This window comes from Liolophura sinensis, chromosome 1 (genome assembly GCF_032854445.1).
Source record: "Liolophura sinensis isolate JHLJ2023 chromosome 1, CUHK_Ljap_v2, whole genome shotgun sequence".
Lineage (NCBI taxonomy): Eukaryota > Metazoa > Mollusca > Polyplacophora > Chitonida > Chitonidae > Liolophura > Liolophura sinensis.
In genome coordinates, this window is record NC_088295.1 from 15684798 (window position 1) to 15694779 (window position 9982).

Below are 9982 nucleotides of genomic sequence, written 5' to 3' on the forward strand. Positions count from 1 at the left end.
AATAATGGCACTTGAAGATTAAGCAGATGTTTTCTTCGAACTCACAACAGTTCTCCCTGGCAAAGGAAAGCCCTGGAGGAGAATGCAAACTGCAGCTTAGTTTCTGAAAATACGCCTGTCATTAAATGAGATCAAGTAAACATGCTCCCAGTGAGCGGGAAACAGCGGGGGAAAGAGTCAAAGCGGAGGCAAACAGGATTACAACCAGTAAAATCGGTGTGATTTATAATGCAATTAATATTTCAGGCACGATGTATAAAGTAAACCTTTTTACAAAAACTCCGTCAACCTGAGACCTTTTAGAAAGAAAAGAAAAAGAACAAAACCCGAGGAGAGTACTTGATGTAGTAAGTAAATCTACACGCACGCATACAGGGGAAAAGATCAATGTTGGATCGATGTGCGCATGTGTAAAGAGCAGCTAACATGCACTTCGTTGATTTCTCGGCGCGCGAGACAAGTACCATTGATGAAGATTCACCCCACTTCTCTGTACTGATGGTTTACACACATTAGAAGGGAACTCATGTATAATAACTAAAAATATCAATTCCCGTCGCAAACCCCATCGGAGGCATCATATCAAATACAATGTATTCTTCTCATTTTGTTATTATGTAAAATTTACAAGTTTGTAAATTCCTCCGTTTATATATTAAAGATATTGATTTTACAGATCGTTAACTTGTTTAAGGGGTATTTTGAAACTTGAAACGGATTTTATTTGTGGCAAATGAATGTACAGACGGTATTCAGTGTGTTGCTAAATGATCACACTGTTATCACTGGTAACTTAGGGTTAGAACACCTGGGGCACGTATTAAGATAATTACTGGATACATCATGAGTCTCATCATGTTTTAATTTCTAAGTTCCGTGTAGAGTAAGGTAAAATGCTGAAAATGTTGATACCAGTCAATAGAGCTTCGTTGGAAAGATAAATACAACAATTCTTGCGACAAGTAGACTTTTTTCGCCGTTGTTACCACCAATGTGGTTTTATATCATGGTTAACAGGTAACATCTGATAATTGTCACAGTGAAACAGATTCATCTGATATATACCCTTTGTTGTAAGAGCATGTCCTTTGTGGTTTTATGTCATGACTAACAGTTAACATCTGATAATTGTCATAGTGAAACAGATTCATCTAATATATACCCTTTGTGGTAACAGCATTTCTTTTGTGGTTACATATCATGGTTAACAGTTAACATCTGATAATTGTCACAGTGAAACAGATTCATCTGATATATAACCTTCGTGGTGACAGCATTTCTTTTGATTATTTTCCGTGGAAAACTGTTTTCAGTAGACAATAATGAGTAGATGTATGGAGTTACAATTAAAATGTGATACTTGTTTCATTTGTGTCTATATGAAATATGAACAAACGCTAACAGTCTGATGCTTTTGTAGACATACAGTGCTTCTTAAGATAAAGGCATCCATGAAATAACTTGGATTCAACAGTTTCAACAGACAGTTCCCTGGAACACCACAGAAATATTCGGTATGGTGTGAATGTGTTGCTATACAAAAATTTTGATAGAATATACCTAAAATCTTTCCCCCGCCTCTCATTTTATCTTACGCTTTAGTACATACAAATTAAAAATGGCTACCGGAAAACTTATTGGCCGACCTGTGATTATTATTACCGTTCTAATTATGACAGCTCTCGACACAAAATGAGGTAAGCTCAAATAATCTGTAACCACAAACGACATATTAACCCGAAATAGGTCTCCAATTACAGCTTGGACACACCAAATGGCCTTTGCCGTAATGAGCTCAGCCAACGTGTGGCCATACCAAACAGCCTTTGCCGTATTGACATCAGACAATATGTGGCCATACCAAACAGCTTTTGCCGTATTGACATCAGCCAATATGTGGCCATACCAAACAGCCTTTGCCGTATTGACATCAGCCAATATGTGGCCATACCAAACAGCCTTTGCCGTATTGACATCAGCCAATATGTGGCCATACCAAACAGCCTTTGTTGTATTGACATCAGCCAACGTGTGGCCATACCAAACAGCCTTTGCCGTATTGACATCAGCCAATATGTGGCCATACCAAACAGCCTTTGCCGTATTGACCTTAGCCAACAGTGGTCATGCCGAACAGCCTTTGTTGTATTAAGCTCAATCAACATGTGACCAATATGATTTATTTATTTACTTACTTATTTGATTGGCCTTTTACGCCGTACTGAAGAATATTTCACTTATAGCCTACGACGGCGGTCAGCCTTATGGTGAGAGGAAACAAAGCAGAGCCCGAGGAAAACCCACGACCATCCACAGGCTGCTGGCAGAGCTTCCCACGTACAGCCGGAGAGGAAGCCAGCATGAATGGCCAATATGAAGCGCCTGGTATAGGAGAAATCCGTTTGACCGATTTATCAGGATTGTCGCATAAATGAAGGCCATGAGGACTTCCTCGGCATACAGATCATGTTATGTGAAATCCTGATTGTCAACGTGAAATTCCTTCAGAAAATTAGAACTGACAAGTAATAAGTGAACTTTGTGAACGCTTTATGAATGTGGCAATAAATGAACATCACAAGGGCTAAATTTCCAATCTTGTGGCAATGGAACCCATTAGCTCTTCAGCCTAGGCTATAGATTTACACTGACCGCACTGATTGCTTTATTTAAAGCCTTTCCCTAACGGTCGTCACGAACTACTTATTGTCAGCAATAACCTGAGTACTTCAATATTTTTAGCCTCAGGCATATTCTTTGCTGTGTTGTAAGCAAAATGAATGTGCGAATCTGTATTAACATGCGTGGTGGCAAGATAGCAAATAATGCGGCAAAACCTAGCTCCTGGCGAAGAATTTCTGTATCAACGTACAAACTTGTTTGTTTATGAGTGGAATAAAGAAGACTATTGTGATACGCATCAATCATGATTTGGGAGTTGCAGCAGCTTTGGCTAGGTATTTTAGCACTGAAAATAACTTTGTACGTACTTTAAATGCACATAAAATGATAAAGTGCTACATTTACCTTCAAAGGCGTTTTTACGGTAAACTTATTACTTAAATTATGACCTAGGTGATTTAGTTTACAAACGCATGTCACTTGTTACTGTTATGGTGCTGGTCAAGTGTTTTTCCACTCAAAAATATACCTGATATACAAATTCCTACTAAGTTTGAGAATTATATTTGGAAATGTATGATCATGGTATACGTTTTCAAGGCCGTTCTATTCTTAAATGAACGTAAGCATTTCAGTTTTCAAACGCCTTTTCGGAAGAATTTATATATGCCGTCTATCAGTTATACAGAAATGTGTCAGAAACATTATAGAAGCGGCCTGCACTTCAATCCCAAGCATGTATTTTATGTAAAGGCTTTATCATTTCACCATTTATACACCGTGTTCCTTACCTTAAAGAATAAGCTTAATGGAAAAAAAAATGGCGCGCCTTGGGTAATAGGCTTGCCTGGATTGACTTTAGAATTGGAATTGTCTGCAACATATTTCTGATTGACCACATTTAGGTTTACCACATTATACATCTTTAGGGCTTTATCATTGTACATGTTTTTGACTAAAAGGTTTCAAGGAACGTATATGCCCTTATCATAACTAACACTATCATATTACAAACAATTATCAATCCAGTATATTGGTTTCCCCCGGGTTGTGCCCGGTTCCCACCCACCATAATGCTGGCCGCCGTCGTATAAGTGAAATATTCTCGAGTATGGTGTATAACACCAATCAAATAAATAAATTTACTTTGTCATATATAAGCCCAGCAAAAATATGTACACCTTTTGAGTGTAGGCCTACGTCTGATGTGGATTTGTCCAAGGGGTATTTGTTCACACCAGTATCCAAAACCCTAACTGAGGCAAACTGTATATAACAATTTGTCAACTATCACACTAATTGTAATTGACATTAACCAATGACGCCTACCACATGTAACATCAATGCATCTTTTTAACCTAATTCTACATAAGCCATTGTTCTAGATGGCGTTCATTTTGCAACTGTTTAAACATTTACAGGAACAGCTGGAATAAAACCCCGTGTAACTGAGGTAACTTGACAAGAAGTCGAATTTCACCGGTTACGAGTGACCATTTGCCAAGTATCACACTGTTGTCACTGATATGTGACTGCAGACATATCTTGTCACGTTAGGTAATGATATACTAGTATACGTCTATATAACCCCACATATAGCCTGAGACACAGCTGCTGTTTATAATAGAAGCTCATAATTATTAAAACTTTAAAAATGGCGCATCGGTCGTCTATGTCTGGCGACCAACACGTGTAGGCACAGGCTGGTGTCCCAGATTTCTAAATTCTGTGACTAAATGTGGTAGCTGCAAATTATGGGTTCGTTGGTTTTTAACGTGCACTGATCAGTAACCAGCGGATGGTCGTGAGTTTCCCCCGGGCTCTGCCCGGTTTCCACCCACCATAATGCTGGCCGCCGTCGTATAAGTGAAATATTCCTGAGTACGAAGTAAAACACCAATCAAATAAATAAATAAACTAACGTGCGCTAATCAAAACAGCCCTTAGATTCAGTCAAGGGGAGATTACCTTGATTTGACAGTGTCCTATGCTGGAGGAATTTTTATGTTGTAAAGATGTAAAGTGTAATTTTCAAACCTTTAATAAAATAAAAATAAAAGCATAAATAAAGAGAATGTTTCCCACTGGTTTCAGAACTGTTCTTTAAATGATCTTTACCTTGTCCAAAAACCACAAATGAGACAAATGTAACAAGTGACAGTGACAGTTGCACACATTGGCAATTATGCATATGTCAGCTAGTGTCCTCTCCATTAACTGGACAAGTGTATTCTCCACGATCTGGTGGTAAAACAGTACTCCTTAATTTTTGAAAAATTGATGTTACAACCACTGAAAGGAGAGGGTGTTGACAGAGCAATTAGGCACAGCATAGGCAGGCAATGACCAGGTTTAACAACATTCGTCAGGGACCCTCGCTATATATAAACTATTTTTAGTCTTATTTCAGCAGACCATTTTGACTGATTGTTCGATGGTATATTTTACCTCGGTTGAAGATTCATCCATGTCAAAACAGGACGAGCTATAATTGTCCTGCATGTGGGCGTCATCTACTGCTTATTGTCGCTATACGGGAGAGCGAGAACGGGGGATTCTCAAATCCTTGTCTTCCTCTCCGGCCGTAAGAGAGAAGGTCTGTCACCAACCTGCGGATGGTCATGGGTTTCTCATGGGCTCTGCCCGGTTTCCTCCCATCATAATGCTGGCCCCCGTCGTATAAGTGAAATATTCTTCTTTTTTATTCTATTTTCTTTCTATAAGTGAAAACACCAATCAAATAAATAAATAAATCAATCAATTCTTTGTCCAAGACAGGCACTTTGTCTGTCTTACCCACTCGGTTCCTGCCCGGCCACCCACTGATATTTCAAACCATACTCAGGAATTAGACCTACAATCCGGTACATGAATGGAGAAAACCGGAGTGCCCAGAGTAAACCACTGCCGTTCGTTAAGTACATCGCATACGTCCTGACTTATTTCCTTGATTGTTCTTTACAAATGTACTGGGGGCCCAGGGGCCTATTACCAATGCGGCCGTTGCGTGTTCAATTCTAGCTCATGCTGGCTTCCTCTCCGGTCAGACCCACCATAATGTTGGTCGCCTTCGTCTACTGAAGTGAAATATTCTTGTGTACGGCGTAAAACACCGATCAAATAAATTAAAAAAATAAATATTTCTTTAAATTCAACACCCTATGTTTAGCAAACACAAGCTCTGCTTTACAGACTGCATTTCGCTGTTCTGTTATATAATTTATACTAACCAACTCAGTCTGAAGATCTGTATATTTGACCGTTGAGGTAATTTATGATGTGCGACGACAGGCAGGCGGTATGGAAAAGATCCCACTTAGGACAAGAATGCAAAAGTTTACATTGGAAAACAAAAGGGTTTGAAAGTGTGTGGAAAAACTTTATAATCAAAGACTGAAGATATATGTAGTACCTGAATTTGTTTATGTGTTTCAAACCCAGAAGCATTGAAAATACCAGACGAAATATTTTTTCCAGGATCATGTTGACGAATGGAATAGCGTTTGTGCCAAAATGGCATATGCCATATGTGCCATATTTGAAATGATAGGCCTTTTAGAATAATAACCATCGGCAGCTATCACCGGATTTCTTCCGACTAACACACAACTGGCTGAATGCAGTAAAAATGGAAGCGATTAAGGTGTTCTGGCGGTTCGGCTCGGTTGTATGCAACAAGTTGGTACTACAAATCGCAACGTGAGAACGGGCCTTTATGGGCTGTCATGAGCCTAGTGACAAAGACAACAAACTAACATCCAGTGCCGTGTGAGAGTGGGTAGGGGTGCGGAGGTAACTCTGAAACGTTATGGGCCGTCATGAGCCTAGTGATGGAGACGACAAGCTTACATGCAGAGCCGTGTGAGAGTGGGTAGGGGTGCGAAGGTAACTCTGAAACGTTATGGGCAGTCATGCGCCTAGTGATGGAGACGACAAGCTTACATGCAGAGCCGTGTGAGAGTGGGTAGGGGTGCGAAGGTAACTGTGAAACGTTATGGGCCGTCGTGAGCTTATTCATGGAGACGACAAGCTTACATGCAGTGTGAGAGTAGGTATGGGTGCGGAGGTAACTGTGAAACGTTATGGGCCGTCATGCGCCTAGTGATGGAGACGACAAGCTTACATGCAGAGCCGTGTGAGAGTGTGTAGGGGTGCGAAGGTAACTGTGAAACGTTATGGGTCGTCGTGAGCCTATTCATGGAGACGACAAGCTTACATGCAATGTGAGAGTGGGTATGGGTGCGGAGGTAACTCTGAAACGTTATGGGCAGTCATGCGCCTAGTGATGGAGACAGCAATCTTACATGCAGAGCCGTGTGAGAGTGGGTATGGGTGCGAAGGCAACTGTGAAACGTTATTATCCGTCATGGAGACGACAAGCTTACATGCAGAGCCTTGTGAAAGTGGGTATCGGTGGGGAAGTAATGTGAAACGTTATGGGTCGTCAAAGGGCAGGTGGCCATGACGTTGTACATGAAGTGCTATCGTTACTTAAGCCGATATAAAAACTTAGCTAGGACTATTTAGGTTGTACCTTAAATATAAGAAAATTCAACGAGTATTATAAATGTTATTTAGGAAGAGGAGGGAAGACATTTTTCTCTGATGCGTTTGGTGAATGATGAGGAATTCTTTTCGAGGCCAAGGGAGAGTGATGTGCCATGTTACAGTAACAGGAAACGCGATGTTGCGTCACTAGTACCCAACGCACACATGATTAGAAACGTAAAACAGGGTTGACGTAAGCGGTAACAGACGTACCCTCACGTAAGAGAAATAACTCGCACCTGATTCAATAAAATTTATACCATGGCGGTTCTTTCGATTGTCTCAATGTGTGCGATTTTGCTTACTTAGAACTGGTATTGCAACATCAAAAAAATAAAAAGTGGTGTTGTTTTAACTTCCTGTGGGATACTTTACCGATTCAGATATACATCTAGTGTCTGTTTTAATAAAGGATAGCCTTTAATTTGTTTTACAGCGTATAGACACTTTATTCATATAAATATTTGAGATCTGAAAAGAATGCACTTTACATTAACTAAGCATGGATAACAAAATTACTTCCACAATGTGTCAGCTTTGAGGCAACATCTTGATGGACTATCAAGCGCTTTTTCTAAGTACTCAGCAGCTGGTAAACTCGCATCCAGCCTGAAGCAACAAAGTCTATGTAGCAAACATTAGAGGTAGAGACACAGTTAACTTGAAACTTTCTGGGAACATTATACATACCATCACTCCTAATAAATAATAATTGCTTTAACATTCCATGAGTAATAAAGAGTACAACTTCTGCCAGGAGCAAGTCTGAAATTAGTTCAAGAGCTTGTTCAGACATTTGATGGGGAAAAGACCAGGAAAAAATGATGTTATGCTTTGTAGTTTTTCTCTAACAAAATTTAATGAATCTGTCAAAAGTGGTCTCTGTAATATATTTCCATCCTGAAATCATATGGCATCAGTTACTATAATTGTCGACATTCCATGGTTGCTGTCATCTGTATGGCATTCTCCTAAAATCTGGCAAAGTCTACCCGCTCATTAAAATTGTCAGAAGTCAGTCAGTTAAGTTCTTTAAAATGTTTTTGTCAAGTATATTCATACAGAAACATGATACCAGAGGCTGAATAAAAGACAAGGTATAGTGGACTATTGCACCTTGTAAATACATCAACAGTTTATTTGAGTCTACATCTAAACTCTGCGGTCACAAGCTTCAGGATGACTTAGATCCAGAAAATGTTTTGACTATTTATATTAACAGTCATTATAGAAAAAACAAGACCAGTGTTTCACCACACCCATATGTTACGCTAACATAATTTTACCAAAACGAAATAAAAAAAAATTGAAACTCGGCATGATCAAATAGAGGAAGAATCAAGAACCCACTGACTTATGATACATCTTACGACTAACTTGCATACATTTAAACCGATATTTGGACGCGTCAGTGTGACGAGAACGGAATGATACTCAACCACCATAGATGAATAGCAAAACAACCTTGTTTCATGGTCATAATTCAACACGAGAATATAGCATCAGTGAATTCATGTCACTTCCATTTTGCAGAGAGTTAAGATCAACTAGTGTGTCTGCTTTTTTTATACTTTTTGGTTTGAATGTCATGTTTTTCATCATCACAGCAGTATCTCCTGTATGGCCACCGGACATTAATATTATCGCTATAGTTATATAATGCTGCCTTACTGTATGTTAGAACGTCAAAGTCATAGTACTTAGCAGGAAACCAGGCGTATAGTTTTATAGGTTATTGTATAGTCCACACCAGGGTTAAACTCCTTCACCATACCAGGTGGACATTTTCACCTCTACATAAATTGGGTATATTTATAAGTGTGTATAACATGTTAATGGACAACGATTATGTAGTTTATCACGGGTTAGGCCTACCTGATTGGGACATATGCTTCAGTTTTATTCAAGTCCTTTTCCATAAAATCAATATTTGAAGAGGATGTTAAAACGTCAGAGTGATATTTACATATACTGTACCTACATCAAGGGAAAGACTGCTGACAATCAGTTACTTTTAACTGGGTTTTCAAATACGTCTTGTGTTTTGGATGCTTTTAATACCAGATCGAGACTGATGCTATGCCACGATTTATTTAATCGTTTGTTTTCCCATAGTAATGTATCGCTTCTACATAATTACAGTTAAGCTTTGGAATAAATGTCAGCACGCGTGAAAATACCTAAATGCTGAATAATTCAAACATTTGGTATTATATATGCCACGTATAATAGGTGGGACCGAAGTAGCAGTACAGGCGACCCTGCTAGCTACCCCTCAACGACGTGTCATTACACCAGTTGTATTTGTCATATGTTGAAATTTAGTGCTGGTTGACTTAAGTACTTGTAAATGTAGAGTGTTCTGATCTGAAAATACACAACATTTCAGTATCGCAATGTTTTTATCTTTATTGTCCTAAGGCTTCCTAGGCTTAGTAAATAAAACCAATTCATTCATATCTTTTATTTTTAGTAAATCAACCGTTTATGGGACATGTATCATATCGTCTCGGCACGGTCTGATTGGTCTCTGAATGTCACCTGAGAGAGCACGGACTTGTGTGCGGTTACTCCCCCTGTGTGAACTGGCCTTTGCCTGCCACGGACAGACATTCATTTCATTTCGCTATCCCCACGAGTTTCCCGAGACGCTGCTGGGTCCCCCGGGTGAGGTCAACTCGGGGTCATAGCCTCTAACCCACATCTCTTCATACCGTGTATACAGCCATCCATCATAACGCCAGATAGTTTTTGACACTTTCAGCAGACCCGGGGAAATCGCCAAAATCGGCAAATTCAACACAGTCAAATC